Source organism: Sitophilus oryzae, unplaced genomic scaffold (assembly GCF_002938485.1).
Source record: "Sitophilus oryzae breed Bouriz unplaced genomic scaffold, Soryzae_2.0 scaffold_806_pilon_pilon, whole genome shotgun sequence".
NCBI classification, from domain to species: Eukaryota; Metazoa; Arthropoda; class Insecta; order Coleoptera; family Curculionidae; genus Sitophilus; species Sitophilus oryzae.
Window position 1 is genome coordinate 905,104 of NW_022147424.1, and position 19,104 is coordinate 924,207.

The following is a 19,104-nucleotide window of genomic DNA, read 5'->3' on the forward strand; positions in this document are numbered from 1 at the left end:
GAAATTTTGCGTTCTGAGTTGAGCTACGGGAACGTTGTCCCTCTCTTTGCCATTTAATTTGCCAGTCTCTTTTTATTTGTTTGTCTATGATCAAAACGTTTTTCAAACTATAATTTGTTATATGTGTTTTAATTAGACAATTCTTTTTGTTTGTGGCCCTAAAAATACAATGTAAGTCTTTTATTTTTGTCATTTAAGTACATATTTATATTTACTCCATTTACAAAACTTTGGGCGTATTATGTTGGTCTTGTTTTATTATAATAAACGATGTTTAAATATTTGATTTATAAATAAAAACTTTAAATAATAAATAATATTTACACATGTTTGGCTTTAATATTATTTAATAATTGTATAAATTATACTGTTAAATCTTATTTTTTACACATCACAACAATACTTGTTATTAGTATTGTTGAATTTGTGTAAAAAATAAGATTTAATAATCAAATTTAATTATATATTTTAGAGTAAAATTCAATAAATACGCTCATTTAAAAAGCCCGCGCTACGATCCATTTAAAACAAGCCCTACTCAATAGATGGCGCCACTTCTGTAGGACCATTTTTCAGTATGGCAGAGTCCATTCTTTTTCTAGCTAGGTATATTCTTTGTCAGTAGCTTATCGGATGTTTGTTTCTTATTAGAATTAAGTTATATATTTTTATAACAATTTTAATAACTAGTAACACTTATTGACAACGTAAAATAAAACAACAAATTATTGAGTCTACCCTACATCATATTTTTACACGTTTTGAATAAAATTAGAACGGCACTGATAAACGGGACTTTTAATTCGGCTATTTTTGGTCCCCATTGCGCTCAAGCAATGCAAGTTTTTAGCCGACCATACCAACAGGTATGGTAGGCTATTAAGATCGGCAAAAAAGAGTCTTTTTATTTTCACTCAAAATTATTTATTTGGGTCATAAATGACCTAAATACAAAATATTTTCATGGTGTCTGTCTGTCCGTCTGTCCGTCTGTAACACGATAACTCAAAAACCACTAAACCGATTTTAACCAAATTTGGCACAAAAATACTGTGGCACCCGAGAATCTGGCCATTAGTTTTTGGTGGGGGTGGGGGGTTGGTAAGGGGGTATGGGAGGGGGTTAAAAAATTAAAAAAATCGTAACTCCAAAATTACAGTAGCTACACATAAAAAAAGAAATACTTCATCGATGTAAACATATTTTCTCAAAATTTTTTACTAAATTTAAATAAACGGATACTTTTTTCAAGTATAAGTATATGTTTTGTTTAAATATATGCATTTGCTTAAAAGCAAAATAATAATTTTTCATTATATTTTCTTAATTTAAAATAATATTTTTGTTTAGAAATTCTGATAGTATTAATTAAAGTTTTAAATATACTGCTTCCAAAATAAGTTACATTTTCTATTTGAAATATACCAGTCTATTTCAATGAACTTTATTGGGTTTCGATCAAGAAAAATAAAATATTATTTTAAGAATCTTATATATTTCATTTAAAACAAATCTTTGCTTTAATTGTTAAGTATAAGACAACAATATTATTCAAATAAAAATAACCAAGGAATTAAAACAGAGTTTTTCTTAAAAACCAAACCAATTAAAAAATAAACATATTTACTAGGATTAAAATTATTTTTTTTTATTAATTTTGTCTTGAGAATTAGCAAATTTCATTTCACCCCTTCCCATCACTTGTTTTCTAAACCTGCTTCAGGCAAACCTTTCATCGGTATTTTATAGTTGAGTTTTGAGTTGAACAGTTGCTTGATGGGACGCGGTAGGGGTTGTGGTAGGGGTGTTGCATGGGTGTTGCTGTTGCGTTTGGTGCCGTGGTGCGATTAGTTTTAATTATGGAAAAAAAGTTAGTAGTTAAAAAGTAAGTAAAATACTATAATAAATAAAAAAAATTAATACTCTTTTTACTCAGCTGAACTCGCTTTTGAATTTACATAAGCAAAAACCAAAAATAATTATTTTTTAGTCGACTTCAACAAGATGAGTACAATTCTTTGGCTGCTAAAATAGTGCTCCTTTTCCCACAAAGCCAATATGAGTGTATTACTGTCCCACTGTGAAAAGAGCATGTAGTCCATTTCACAAGACAGTTATGGCTAAGGGCAAACTAGTGAATCACTGCAGAAATATTTTATTTAGATCTGGTGATACCCAAAAACAAAGAAAAAGGCCAGATGACGAAGACTTTTGGTATTGTCCCGAAACAAAAAATAGATAATTTAGAAGGTATAGCATTAAAATAGTAAAATTTAGTTGAAATTAACAGAAAGCAATCATTTTTAGATACATTTAAAGAAGAAATTGCATAGCTGCAACATAATACCGAGCCATGGAATAAAGTAATGGAATATTGGACTCGAACCTGGGAAGTTCGATCCACATCATGTGACATGTCATCCCCAGTGTCGCAATACCTTGAAAAATGACCAAACCAAACCAATGTTTATGCTGTACATACTAAAAATAAACTTTTAACAGAGATATTTTTGCCTTACTTTAAGAATTTTATTTTACTCAAATGAAACAAAAAGAAAATTGTTCGGAAAATTGAAAAGTCTCAAATTTAAAAATATACTATATACCTATTTATTCAGACTAAGTAAAAACTTTTGTCGCTTCAATTCGTTCGTATCTTAAAACAAACTTTTACCCTTGTTTATATCATATACAAGGCTTTTACTAATATTCATTTTGAGAAATAAGTTACTCAAATGCAGATTGAATATACTTTAATCACGAAAACCATTATATAACTTTAAATTCGAGGCATTTCAAACAGAGTAAATGCAATTTTTATTATAGAATTAGTTTATTTTCGCTTTAAATGATTTGATATCTTAAAACAACAATCGTTTGTGTTTTAGATATAGTAATACTAAATATTTAAATCTAAAATTTTTATTCTTGTTTTATAAAATAAATCATTCATTAGGAGAATATCGCAGCATTAAATTTATCATTCTAAATAATTAGTATAAATATATATTTCTTTGCGTATATACAAAGTTAAGATTTATTCTATTTGAGTATTAAATTTTCAAAATAAGATTATTCTTTTTTGTGTGTAGCGAAACGCGGTTTGCAATTTAAGATTAGGAATAATATTTGCAACAAAATTTGTAATAACATCAAGATCAGCCATAGTCGCAGTTTTTGAGATAAAAAAAAATTGGAAAAATTCCTTTACTTTGAAACTAAAAGAACTGCCTACCAACTTTTTATTAATATATTTTAGTATGGGCGGTTATACGTGCCTCCCGGCGCCATTGATAAGTATTTTGAATATGTATGAACTGTATTTTTTATGCTTATTGTGAAGATATTATCAGTCGATAATAGTATTCAGATAAAATAAAGACTAATGACGTTAACCAATCTAGGAAGTAACTATGATTTATAATTATTTTGTCATATCAACTTGAACTAATTAGTATATGAATGATATATGTCGACATCCATCCAACATCAAACGCACTATGTAAAACAAAATAGATAATATTGATGCTATTTTTAAATATACATAGTTTATTTGCACTTAATCAATAAGTATTTTTGGGCTTGTATATTTGCGGAAAATTTTCAAATAATGAATTATATAACTTAACAGGAAGAGAAAAGATTATTCTAAGTATAAACAAATTAATTATTGTTTGTAAGCAACGACTTGGAAGTTCGTAATGCATCTCAATTACTCTCAGTCACATTAAGATAAGAAAAGGTCAGGAGCAAACAAGAAAAAATCATAGAAAAATGTGTTTTACTATTGATTTGTCTGTCTGTAGAAGAATAGTGAACGCCTATCAATTTTAACGATTTTTTGTTAAAGTGTTGTGCATAAAAAACTAATAATAATTTCATATAATTTAAAATAGAAAAAAAATAGAAAGATTTTAAGTAGATTTGCTTGTTTTTGAAGTTGGCTGATGGTTTTAAAACAAGACCCCAGAGAGATTCAGAAGAACGGATAGTAGATTTGCTTAGTAAGTCAACTATATATTACCTTATAAAACACCAGCGTGTACCCGCCACTTCGTTTGCGTCGAATTAATCATTTGTCGATGATTAATCATTTGGTGATGATAAAGCAAAGCATGAATTTCCATTAACATACAAACTGGATAAAATTTTCTCACATTTATGTCAGCATGAGAAAAAACAATATGGCGATATTATTATATAACTTGGTAATATTTGAGGGGTAGTTTCATCTCGTTGGAATTTGACTTTCGAAAAATCCGTCTGCCAAAAATAAGCTTTTTACGTCAAGCAGTTTAAGCAAAAACACCCTGTATGATTTTTTAGAAACTTTCAAAATATGTAAAAAACAAAATAAATTATGCGTGTCCAAGGGTTTTCCCGGAAGACTAACCGTTTTTTAAATAACCAATATTGTAATATTTGAGGGGCGTTTTCACCCTCTTGGAATTTGAGATTCGAGAAACCCCTCCTTATCGAACCTCTACACTCCACACTCGATCCGTTTGCCAAAAATCAGCTTGAAACGTCAAGCAGTTTAAGCAGAATCGTGATTACTCAGTGGTCATATTTCGTGAAACACTCTGTATACATTTTTAAAAAATCTTAAAATATGTAAAAAAACAAAATAAAATATACGTGTTTAAGCGTTTTTATTCGGAAACTTGACGACCGTTTTTTAAATAAAAATTTTGTAATATTTGAGGGGTGGTTTCACCTCTTTGGAACTGGAATTTCGAAAAATTCCTTCTTATCGAACCTCTACACCCTAGAATCAACCTCTATGCCAAAATTGAGCTTCTTACGGTGAGTGGTTTGAGCAGGACCTTGATTAATCAGTGAGTCAGTTACTTAAGGATTTTATTTAGTGTAGATTAATAGATTATTTCAGTTGATTTTAAAAATTCCGACCGCAGCGCCCGATGCGGCAGAAATCAGAAGTTTTCGTCTGTATACATATCACAGCCACCTAGATTTTATCTAATAATAAAGATCTAGGTACTCAGATTAAATCATGTAAATGAAAATATCTAGGAAAATCTTTGTTGAAGAGACATGAATTCTCCATTGAATATCGGCATAATATACTGGGTGTTCCACTTAAAATAGAGTAACATGCTTTTAAAGGTGACCAAAGTTCAATAATAATTTTGTCGCACCCTGTATAACTTTTTGGATCAAGTTTTAATTTGATTTAAAATACAATAGTTAATTTAACTACATATTAGGCTATACCGGGTAAATTCCAATTTAGGAAAAAAATTGTTCTTTATATCTAGAAAAAGTTAAATATTTCAAAAACCTTACATTTTAGTCATATAGTCCTCTTATAAAACTTACCTTTATTTTTCTCCCAGAATCCGAAAATCTATTAATATATAGGGTGTTCCATTACAAGAAACACAACTTTGATATGTAACTTTTTTGGGGACACCCTGTATAACTCTCTATATTTTTAAAAAGTGCTCTGAATTAACCTACATATGCTCACAAAATTCCATTTCAATATAAACTGTAGTTCTCCTTGGAACCTCGGCGTTTGAGAGGCGCTACCCTGTATGGGAGGATAAAGTAAAACTATGCTAGCTACCAATAAAATTCCAAAAAAAAATTCCTGTATTATTTAAACGCGAAATAAAAAATCACGATGAAACAGCTTTTAATATTATAATTAAAAGCTCAAACTTTACCAGAATGTTCTTTTCATCATCATGAACGATGTTTTTAAGGTAATAAAAAAATTACTGGTATACGTACGGTAAACAGAAAATTTTGGCATTGATGGAACGTATTTGTTCCTAAATTTCTTAATAAAAATGGCTTTTGATACAAGCATGCTAATTACATTCACAAATAGACAAATAAATTTGTAATTAAAAAAACTATATTATCTGCTAAATTTCCCATTGACGCAAAGTAATGTATGATCTGTCATCTGGTTATGCAGATATCTTGTTTGTGTTATCGCAATAAATAAATTAGACTTGAAGGAATACGCATAAGAAGATGCCTTAGGTTGACTAATACGTATAAGAATACTTCTATATTTTGAAATATACATAATATGTACCTTGAAAATTATTTACTTAATTCTGTAAATACCTTGAACGCAGAAAAAACGTTACATCCAAAGCAGGTTCTTTTTCACAAACTCGGTTATAAAATCAACAAAAATTGATTATATGATTTTTTTTATAGTTACTCAAGCAGAAATGGCTTTAAATCTCTTTAAGTTATATCCATTATTGTGTCCCCCCCCTTAATTGAAAACCATCTCTGCTGCATAACTGGGTAACACACAATTAATACAAAGAATATACCTAGCTAGAAAAAGAACTGACTCTGCCATACTGAAAAATGGTCCTACAGAAGTACAATCTATTGAGTAGGGCTTGTTTTAAATGGACCGAAGCGCGGGCTTTTTAAATGAGCGTATTTATTGAATTTTGCTCTAAAATAATTAAATTTGATTATTAAATCTTATTTTTTACACAAATTCAACAATACTAATAACAAGTATAGTTGTGATATGTAAAAAATAAGATTTAACAGTATAATTTATACAATTATTAAATAAAATTAAAGCCAAACATGTGAAATATTATTTATTATTTAAAGTTTTTATTATATTTATAAGTCAAATATTTAAACATCGTTTATTATAATAAAACAAGACCAACGTAATACGCCCAAAGTTTTGTAAATGGAGTAAATATAAATAGGTACTTAAATGATGGCAAAACTAAAAGAATTACATTATATTTTTAGGGCCACAAACAAAAGGAATTGTCTAATTAAAACACATATAACAACTTATAGTTTGAAAAATGTTTTGATAATCATTTATTTGATAATATTATGATTGGCGCTATGACAACGACAATATTTTTTGAGAATTTGACAATAATATGACAATGGCCGTTGGAAACTATGGAAACTACAAAAAAATTCGGATTTAACGCCATCTAGCAATAACTAGTAGCAACTTCTTAACCTAAAAATTAATTGCACTACCACCTACTGGCTAGGGCTGGAACTATTTTATTTGAGATTTCCGTGGAAACGGTGGAACCGCTTTTGCTATTTCACTTTTCCACCCCTGAATTAATAGTAATATGACTTTTCCGTAACAGTGACATTATTAAACAGGGTGTTTAAAAAAATGTGCCATCTCTCGTGGGGAGATACTTCACGTAAAAATAAGATTTATTTTTCATATCAACAATCAACATAGGTCCGATTCTGCTTTGTTTCGTAGCTACAGGGTGTTAAAGTCTTAATAGTTTTTCGATTTACTATAATTTTCTTCCAAGTACTTTTAGTGATTTGAATGAAATTTTGAGGGTAAAAATTACTTAAGTGCTACATATTTTTATGCTAAAAAAGTGTCGATAAATTCATCAGTGACGTGCATATGGGTTATCACTGGAATATTTAAAAAAAAAACATGTGCGTCACTGACTTTTTTCTTTTGATATCAAAAATTGTGTAGGCCGTTTAATGCCAATTAAAAGTTATCTCTTGATATTTTATCGAACATATACGGCCTTCTTGATGAGATAAACGCAATTTTATTAATCACAATTAATAAAATTAAAATAAAAATGAAATTAATCTATACTAATATATAAAATCCTTAAGTGACTGACATACTGATTAATCACGATCCTGCTCAAACCACTCAGTGTAAGAAGCTCAATTTTGGCATACAGGTTGATTCTAGAGTGTAGAGGTTCGATAAGAAGGGATTTTTCGAAATTCCTGTTCCAGGAGGGTGAAACCACCTAATCACGATTCTGCTTAAACTGCTTGACGTTTAAAGCTGATTTTTGGCAAACGGATTGACTGTGGGGTGTAGAGGTACGATATGGAGGGGTTTCTCGAATCTCAAATACCAAGAGGGTGAAAACGCCCTTCAAATATTACAATATTTGTTATTTAAAAAACGGTTAGTCCTTCGGGAAAACGCTTGGACAAGCATAATTTATTTGTTTTTTTTACATATTTTGAAATTTTTTAAAAAATCATACAGGGTGTTCGAAAAAGTTAGGTAATTTCTTAACCACGATTCTGCTTAAACTGCTTGACGTGAAAAGCTTATTTTTGGCAAACGGATTTTTCGAAAGTCAAATTCCAACGAGATGAAACTACCCCTCAAATATTATCAAGATATATAATAATATCGCCATATTGTCTTTTCTCATGCTGACATAAATGTCATGTCATTACAAATGATTAATTTGACGCGAACGAAGTCGCTGGTACACGCTAGTAAATTATATATTTTACCTAATTTATATTTTACTATTAGACCTACATACAGCAATTTCAAATAAAAAATTATGGTATTTAAGAAAATTACAAAAAACCTAATTGTAAAAAGTTTTAACATCCTGTAACTTTAAAACTATGCATATCCATACAAATGTTTATAGGAACTTTTTTTATACATATTTTTTGACGAGGGATCAATGAGTACTTGTTTAAAACTTTCTCAAATTAATATTAAATTTTTTTAAAGGTTGCTATTAAGGCTTGAATCAATGCAAATTAATAAAATTGCGTTTATCTCATCAAGGAGGCCGAAATCGACAAAATATCAAGAGACAACTTTGACAAAATATCAAGAGACAACTTTGAACTACAAAAAACCTAATTGTAAAAAGTTTTAACATCCTGTAACTTTAAAACTATGCATATCCATAAAAATGTTTATAGGAACTTTTTTTATACTTATTTTTTGACGAGGAATCAATGAGTACTTGTTTAAAACTTTCTCAAATTAATATTAAATTTTTTTAAAGGTTGCTATTAAGGCTTGAATCAATGCAAATTAATAAAATTGCGTTTATCTCATCAAGGAGGCCGAAATCGACAAAATATCAAGAGACAACTTTTAATCTGCATTAAACTACTTACACTATTTTGCTAACAAAAGAAAAAAAGTCAGTGGCGTATATTACTTTTTTTTAGAAAAATATTTTAGTGATAACCTTTATATGGTCGTATTTATAGTAACCATTACTCTCAAAATTTTATTCGAAACGCTAAAAAATATTAAGATTTGAACATCCTGTACCTAGAAAACAGAGCAGAGTTGCTATGAAAAATAAATCTTATTTTTACGTGAGGAATGTCCCCACGAGAGATGGCACATGTTTTTTGAAACACCCTGTATAGGTATGCTGATGAGAACTAAAGCAAATCAGCAAACGCTTTTAATCTTCGAAAAGCGAATATCTCCAACAAAAATAAGATGAATCAAAAAAGAAGCAAACAAGATATTATGCACCTCAATAAAAAAATGGTTCTTAAATTCGTTACTTTGTTAAACCACTCCAGGGTGTTTCAAACTTACGCAAAAATAACAACATTTTGTTTTTTCTCGTATAATAGACAGATTGGAAACTTTACTACAGTCTCCTTCTATCTATCAATGTTTTTTAATAGATCTATTAAAAATGATCTTGAAAAAAGGCCAAATTTTACTAATATCTGTTTTAATGGAAAATTTTTAGTATATCCGTCCTTTACATTTAATAAACTAGTTTACCTATTTGTTTATTTAGGTATTAAGGTTATAGGGCAATACATAATAAAATGTGCATTAAATTTTTAGTTAAATAATTAGTTTTATTCATAAAAAAAATATTTTCTTTTTTGTACTGCTTATTAGATTTCTTGTTTCATTATTATGTTTTAATATGTAACATATACAGGGTTGTTCACCACATACGACACGGAGTATTATAGCTAAACGATGAGAATTTTACAAATTGTAAGTTTTGGGTTCGATGAAGGACCATTAGAGGTACAATTTAAAAATAATTTTAAAAGATACAGAGTGTCCCAAATAAGTAAAAAAATATCAAAGTTGTATTTTTTTAAATGGGACACCCTGTATATTATTACATTTTTAATTTCTACGATTAAAATAAAGGTAAATTTGATTAAGGTTTATTATACTTAAACCTTACCGTTTTTGAAATATTTTCAATTTTGTGAAATTGCAGTAAAAATTTTAAGGCTTCATTTCTCCAAGGGTATCAAAGTTTTTAATACTAAATATTTACTGAAGTTTATTTACTGATCAGTTATTGTGTTGCAATAATAAAAATAATACTACCTTATACAGAGTGTCTAAAAATTTATTTTAAATAATTATTAGCTTCAAACGGCAATAACTTGTTTAATTTAAATGGAACACCCTCTATATTTTACGAGAATCAGATGCACAATTTGATTGTCTATCAAATTATATTATACGATTTTTTACCTATCTCTTTAAGTTTCCGTAGAAAATGCATTTTCTTCTAATTTAGAACTTATTTATCAATATACCCATGGACTATTGACATTTTAGATTATTTTTAAAGATGTATCAAATTTTTAAAGAGTACAGATACTAATATTGTCGATATAATTCGTTTATTTCATTAAAAATAAAAAAAAACTGTTTAAATATTTGTTAAAGAGGATCAGTTAATATGATTCCAGTATTCAAACAACATTAACTGACTGTTTGCTTTGATTAATAATAATTGCTCCAAATACTAAAAAACTGAATTTTGTATGGGCATTAGACAGTGTGATAAAAAGTAACACCTTAAAAATGATATTTCATTTTTTAATAAATGCTTATTTATAACTACAGAGACTTTAATTTGATAACTTATTATTATATTGATTTCTGACTCAAATCCACATTTATTTATAATAATTTAATAACGAACACAATTAAGTATGTAATTAATTAGTATATGGGCGCAAATAATGGTGTTATATTTAATTAATGGTATACTCTTTTATAAAGATTTAAATAGTTTTCTTTTTGCATACAAATGGGCTAGTAATATTATCGTTTTGCTAAAAACGATAATATTACTAGTCTGTACATTTTGTACATTTGTTGCTTTAAAAACAATCTAAAATGTCAATATTCCATTGATATATTGATAAATGAGGTCTAAATTATAAGAAAATGCATTTTATACGAAAACTTGAAGGGATAGGTAAAAAATGGTATAATACAATTTGATAGACAATTTAATTGTGCATCTGATTCTCCTAAAATATACAGGGCATTCCATTTAAATTAAAGAAGTTATTGCCGTTTGAAGCTAATAATTATTTAAAATAAATTTTTAGACACTCTGTATAAGGTAGTATTATTTTTATTATTGCAACACAATAACTGATCAATAAATAAACTTCATTAAATATTTAGTATTAAAAACATTGATACCCTTGGAGAAATGAAGCTTTAAAATTTTTACTGCAATTTCACAAAATTGAAAATATTTCAAAAACGGTAAGGTTTAAGTTTAATAAACCTGAATCAAATTTACCTTTATTTTAATCGTAGAAACTAAAAATGTAATAATATACAGGGTGTTCCATTTAAAAAAATACAACTTTGATATTTTTTATTTATTTGGGACACTCTGTATCTTGTAAAAATATTTTTAAATTGTAGCTCTAATAGTCCTTCAACGAACCCCAAACTTACAATTTGTAAAAATATCATCGTTTAGCCACAATACTCCGTGTCGTATGTGGTGAACAACCCTGTATATTATTTAATACGAAATACCGGGTGCGTCTCAAAAGTGACTCCCTATAACTTTTTTATTTTTTCAGTTAAAAAAATGACATTTGGTATGTTAGTATATGACATAAATTAGGATTGATTGACGTATTCAATTGTTTTCGGTCACTTTTAAATGGCACCCTAGGTATTTTTTTACTTTATTCGATAGAAAATAATACTCTGAATAGAATGACATATCATATGTCAACTTTGGACATTTTCGCATATGGCTTATTTGAAATTATAACTTGCGGTTCGTAACGAAAATTTGACTCGAAATACCCAAGTGTGTGGTATCAATTATCCGGAAAGAAATGATTTTTCTAAATATGCTAATGAGCCACCCTCGTTCAATTTGAGAAATTGAGATATGATTAAAGATACGATTTGAGCATTTTCTATATAACTGGCCAGGATAAGACACTAAAGACATTAGACAATCCAATCTATTTTTCCATGGCTCCCTTATTAAGAATTAGTGTTTTTAACATAGCCATGGCACTCTAGATTGAAATTTAAAATTCCATTTTTTATTAAGCGAAAATGTCAAAAGTTGACATGTGATACGTCATTCTATCGAATAAAGTAAAAAAATACCGAGGGTGCCATTTAAAAATCAAAAGTTGTAGTCATTTCCGGTAAAATAAAAAGTGACCAAAAACAATTGAATAACGTCATTCAATCCTAATTTGTGTCATATACAAACGTACCAAGTCTCATTATTTTATCTGAAAAATAAAAAGTTATAGGGGTGAGCCACTTTCGAGACGCACCCGGTATAGTATAATAAAAGACTTGCATAGTACTCTTCGCGATTTCGTGTAAATAGTTCACCTTGGTCCATTGAGACTGACAGATCTGGAGCAGTTTTGGTACCATAATATGCGAATTTTGCGATATTCTGACATTGAAACCGATTTATATGTCTCGAAGGTTCATTTTTATAGCTTGAAAAACTTGAACAATTTCTTTTAAACTCGTGTTATTGATTTTTGCAAATTTACACATATACTACTACAACTAGTGATGGGCATTACGATTCTTTTTAGTGAATCGAATCACATGATTCAATTTCTCATATGGAATCGACTCCTTGTAGAATGTAGAAAGTTTAGAAGGGGAGTTAATCACAGGGACTTTACCCATACAGCACATCAAATCACATTTACGATGTGTTTACATTATTAGATGTAGACACAGGGTGACACAATTCCCCCGATGTAAATATGCTACGTTTACACATTGTAGTTCAACACGTATGCACAAAGGTTAAACGTCCGCCTCACTATGTAGCCACAGTATAGCATTTACGTATACACAAAGTAAGGGATACACAGTGTGCCGTAGGATACACAGTGCTTGAGTATTACGTTTAAACTATGTTTACACATTGCAGTTGTGACTACCGCGTGTATACGTATGTATTTTGCTTCGTATATACATCTTGTGCTAGATAAAACTACTTCTTATGAACGAATTTAGGAAATAATACAAGTTTTGATGCCTAACTTTTCGTTCTTTTTAAGAAATATTTATTCAATGATACCAAAATTATATCTTTTTAGAACAAAAATTAGACAGGCAAAACTTTGTATTTTCCAAAACTATCTCGATCGTAAGTTCAAGAGAAGTAGCCTTAAAATTGTTCCATTTTTGTTTTGTATTAAATGTACCATTTTTCTTCCATAAAATGGTTAGTTAGTTAAGTGGTTAAAAAATAAAATTCTTATATTTCTTTATATCATGGAACGCAATAGCGCAAATAATACAATAATAATAATTATTTACACTGCAGAAACCAGAAGTAAGAAAACACTGTAAAAGAACAGAATTTGTATCAAAATGTATTAAAAATATAAGTACATAGTATAACAACATACCAAAATGGTAATCACTGGTATATCGCCACGATTTGGTGGACCTCGTTTAGTCATTTTTTTTCTTCTCTTTTCCCTCCAAGCAGCTGGTTTATTAGCATACTCATTCATCGAGCACTCTGTTGGACTTTGTTGTATTTTATTTCCAGATTAACAATCTAGCTCACCCTTAAATTTTATATGAAACTGATTATTGAATATTAAACATATTATCTGTATATTGTATATTATCCATCAATAACTTACCGAATATCAGTGTAAAAAGTTCTTTAAAGTGTTTAAATCTTTCTTTCTCTGGTCCATTTAGATTTATATTATTTCCAAATTAAAAAAAAATATATTGCAGAGTTAACTCAGCTAATCTCTTCATCATTATACGAGACTATTTGGAGTTTTCATTCATTGGAGTCAAAATTTGGTAAATTGAGTATCGCGTAAGGGAAGAGTCGCTGCTATAATATTAATAATACTCTTAGGAAGGTGTAACAAAGTAAAAAGTTAAAAACCTTAAAATCTCTTTTAAACTACACACAAACAGAACATTTATATAGAGCTTCCGAATGATAAAACAATAATGGCTGCTAACACATACCACTCCTAGAAAGGAGAAAGGAAAGAGGACACATAAGATACACTTGGTCGGTGTATCTACGCTGAGGCTATCCGCGCATGCGCACACCTTCATTTCATGCTAGAATGTAGACACAACAGTACACTATTACTAAGTGTCTATATAGATATTTATATTATTTGTATACGTCACATTTTTACAAGCTGTGTACTATAGGCACAACTATGATACGAAGTATCACACATACATATGACTTATACATTGTATGTCTCATATACCGACGTCAGATTTCATCATTTTAATAATTATTTGTTACGTTACAAGAAACTCTTTAGAATCTTGAGTGCATACGGTATACAACTAGTAAACACTGTATCACACAATTCTATCAATATAAACCTGCGTGTATCTCATATGTATATGTTAGAACTAGTTGGTTCACTTTAACATATGTTGTTTCTCAGGTGTCTCCCTTGTAGAAATGTAATTTCATTTGGACGTGCTATATGGGTACAGATCTATTGCGTGTTCCCCTTTCTTGTGTTATAACGAGTTATAACTCATCATACAGTCTGAGGGCTCTAACAAAAGCCAGTATCTGAGACGGATCCACAGAGGCCAGCTCTCCATCCTCAACGATCAGCCGTATCAAAGTTCATGGCACGAATGGTCGTCGTCTCGGCGCACTCAGTGATAAGGTGTTCTGGTGTTTCAAGCTATTGAACGAACCGGATTGTAAGCAATGAATCGAACCTCACGATTCATTGTTAATACTCGTTCAAATGAACGACTCGTTCAATCGTTGTCCACCTCTACAACTAACTTTTCTTCACGGGTCACATTGGGCCAGAAACAACTTAAAATGTGGAATAATTCAAAAAAATAAAATTGAGAAAACCCCTTTATTTTTAATTAATAATAGTTAAGAAAACTCTAGAGAATCATTAAATAATAAAATAGTTATCTGCTTTTAGATACACTCTATATCAATAATTTTTTGGCATATGCAGAATGTACAAAGCTGTTTGAATGTACAAAGCTTTTCGCAACCATCGTATGACTAAAAATGCATATTTTTCGAAAAGACGTCGTATTTTCCTTAAAACAAAAAAAAAATTAAAAACCCGATCAAATTGTTTTTTCTAATTTCAATACAGATTAGTCGTAATTGGTAAAAATTTCGATTTTTTAAAAACTGTAAATTTGCAGTAAAAAAGAATCTTAACCAAATTTTCACACTCTTATACAACACCCTGTATACAAGAATTCGCTAAATATATTTTCGAAAATCACATAGTATCTTAATCACAATAGATGCATCTAAAACCTGGTCCAGACCGCATCCCAAAATATTTTTTAGTTCAAGAGATATTCAACTTTAAATTTACCCTAAAATTTTGCTTGTCCCGATAATTATGTCCGGCAGTTTATTTGACGAAATTGTCCACAAGGACTAGTTAAACGTTTTTCTTCACTTACGCACGCCAGAAAGAAATCTAATAACTTACCTGTTTGTTTCACTTCTTTTTAATGGCAAAGGGGAATCCCCTGGTGTCGATCCCGCAGATCCCGTACGGTAAATCCCGCAAATTTGATGCCGCGGAATCACAGAGGGATCCCGCATTTGCGGGATTGCATTCCCTACTGTGGGCTTGCCAGATAAATTCATCCTTCTTTTTTAGGAATTAAACTAGTTTATACTTGATAACGGTCAGTGGTCCTTCTGACCGAAACGTTGTGTTAATCAAAATAAACAAAGACAATGGAAGTCCGAAATTTTTTTAGTTTCAATAATGAATCGTTGTCTACCACATTCAAGAAAATACCTACTTATTGTTATCCTAAAAAAGAATACCTATTTCTTTATCAAAAAAAAATTCACTACCATCTAGCTTTATTTGCGATATTAAAATTTAGACCGTCGACCTCAATGGTTTTGCGCTGTACGACATTTCTTCGTTGGTATCTCTTACCTTTTCCTCCTTTTCTGCGATTCTCGTGCGTCAGAGAATTATTTTTTGCTCTTCCATTTCGCATGTTTTTTTTCTGGGAAAACGTCTTTTAACGATGTTGGTGCTAAAATTTATCGTACCTGTTTTTTTGGAACACTGATATTTATAATTTCCGAATGTTCTTTGGGTTCTAAGTATAGATTTTGTTTACGTGGTCAAAATGTACGTCACAAAACTGACTTTTACAGAAAAAAAAACTGATTTAATTATGCCAAATAAACTACTCAAAACAATTATCGCATATTTTCTAAAAAAATATTAATTTGGAAAACAAGACACTTTGAATTCCCCGACTTTTAAAATTTAAATAGTATGGATACTGTGAAGAGAAATTCGATACAATAACTCTATGCGCTGATCTGTAATTTTTAGTCGGCCAACTATTTAGTTGCAAGAGTGAAAATAATACATACTTATAAAATCGATCGGGCGACTATTTGATTTAAATCACAGACGAACAGACGGACGGACTGACGGACGTACGGACCGACAGACAGACAGACAGACAGACAGACAGACAGACAGACAGACAGACAGACAGACAGACAGACAGACAGACAGACAGACACCATGGAAATATTTTGTATTTAGGTCATTTATGACCCAAATAACTCATTTTGAGTGAAATGGAAAAAACTTTTTTTTCCGATCTTAATAGCCTATCGGCTAAAAATTGGACGTTTTCTTACAAAGTTATTTGCATATACCGGGTGAACCAAAGTTGTTTGCCGAGAGTTTTGAAAAATCGAATTTTGCTTTATTTTTTTTATTATTACGCGTTATTTTCCCCCCAACACCATCACCCGATCGTACCGGTACTTAAGCGTAAATGCGCCAATCAAGGTGCGGAAAGCATTGACCGAGAGACCGCTCGGCAAAGACAAGTACACAAGGTTAGTTCCACCCGCTCCAGCTCGTATTGCGTGGTACCCGGAGTATATACAACCACCGACCGGAGGCCGGCAGCGTTAAGCAACCGGGGGTACTATTATTATTATTACAGTTCGCGTTTGTCAGTTGGTGTGTTATCGCGATTTATCGGACGATTAATCGATTTGATTGAAGTTACGGTGGTACCGTTATACACCGCGCTACGTGGTGGTAGTACTTCATTAGTGGCGATTTTTTTCTGATCGCTGGACGATCTATTTCTGGTAAGCTGAAATCTGGAAGAACTTTTTTTTTTAATATATGTCTAATTTATTAAAAAAATATACGATATGTCCCTGGATTGCCTATGCAAGAGGAGATTTTTTTTATTACAAACTTTTTGGGATTTTTTTTTCTAAAAAATCCCGTTTATTCTTTTCTAAATTTCCATACCGTTTTAGAGAAAAATATGAAAGTACTAGCGTGTACCCGCGACTTTGTTAGCGTCGAATTAATCATTTTTTGTAATGCTGATGATAAAGCAAAGCATGAATTTTCATTAACATAAAAACTGGATAAAATTTTCCCACATTTATGTCAGCATGAGAAAAACAATATGGCGATATTATTATATAACTTGGTAATATTTGGGGGGTAGTTTCATCTCGTTGGAATTTGACTTTCGAAAAATCCGCCAAAAATAAACTTTTTACGTCAAGCACTTTAAGTAGAATCGTAGTTAATCAATTACCCAACTTTTTGGAACACCCTGTATGATTTTTTAAAGAATTTCAAAATATGTCAAAAAACAAAATAAATTATGCGTGTCCAAGCGTTTTCCCGAAGGACTAATAGTTTTTTAAATATCAAATATTGTAATATTTGAGGGGCGTTTTTACCCTCTTGGAATTTGAGAGTCAAGCAACCCCTCCTTATGGAATCTCTACACTCCACAGTCAATCCGTTTGCCAAAAATCAGCTTTAAACGTCAAGCAGTTTAAGCAGAATCGTGATTACTCAATGGTCATATTTTATGAAACACGCTGTATAAATTTTTAAAAATCTTAAAATATGTAAAACAACAAAATAAAATATACCTGTTTAAGAGTTTTTCCGAAAAACTCACCGGTTTTTAAATAAAAAAAATATTCTAATATTTGAGTGGTGGTTTCACCCCCTTAGAATACGAGTTTCGAAAAATCTCTTCTTATCGAACGTCAAAGTCAATCTATTTTCCAAAAATCAGCTTTTTACGTCAAGCGCTTTAAGCAGGATCGTGATTAAACAATGACCAGATTTTTCGAAACACCCTGTATACATTTTTAAAAAATCTTAAAATATGTAAAAAACAAAATAAAATATACGTGTTTAAGCGTTTTTTCGGAAACTTGACCGTTTTTTAAATAAATAATATTGTAATATTTGAGGGGTGGTTTCACCCTCTTGGAACTGGAATTTCGAAAAATCCCTTCTTATCGAATCTCTACACCCTAGAATCAACCTGTATGCCAAAATTGAGCTTCTTACGTTGAGTGGTTTGAACAGGATCGTGATTAATCAGTGAGTCAGTCACTTCAGGATTTTATATATTAGTATAGATAGTTGGATTTTTTTACAGAGTTTCATAGAGTCAAAATATATATACATATAATAACTATATACTGTAACATTTTTTGAGATAATAAATTAAACATACTATGTAAAATACCTTTTTAAAAGATGAAATTTGGGATATGAGTTAACGAAAGTCTATACAGAGTGTTCCTTAATGACATGCTAATATTTAAGGACATGATTCTTGGACCTATTCTAAGAAAAAAACTTCATATGAATATATGTCTTAACCTCTTAACTTTTCAGATACAGGGTGGTAAAATTTTCTATTTTTTTTTCAAAATATCTATAATGTTATATTTGATACACGTCTTCCGTGCATCAAAATGCTAATTTTGATATACAAAAAAATTTGTTTTGTTTCTTAATTTCCTTCCAGCCGATGTAGAAATAATTTCCACACAATAGTCACCTCATCAAATTTTCAGCGATTTCACCCTGAAGTAAACTGACTTTATTTTTTTTAAGCAAAAATCGCGAGATAAAAAAATTTAGAAATGAATGGAGATTTTGAAAATAATTTTTATATTAAGAGAAGTCTTTTTTCTCCCAAAATATTCAATGTAAAAC

General features: G+C 30.1%; 1 protein-coding gene across 2 annotated transcripts in view; it reads left to right on the plus strand.

The window, feature by feature from the left end:
- Window positions 1–3,829: 3,829 nt before the first annotated feature.
- Window positions 3,830–19,104, plus strand: part of LOC115888686 (scavenger receptor class B member 1-like) — a 69,862-nt gene continuing 54,587 nt past the window's right edge. Inside the window, exon 1 of one of the 2 annotated variants that reach the window (XM_030908465.1) lies at window positions 3,830–4,004. The gene's annotated coding sequence lies outside the window, so the exon portion shown is untranslated. Of the gene's footprint in view, window positions 4,005–16,892; window positions 17,205–19,104 lie in introns of those variants that run through there. The other variant, XM_030908464.1, reaches the window with a different exon arrangement.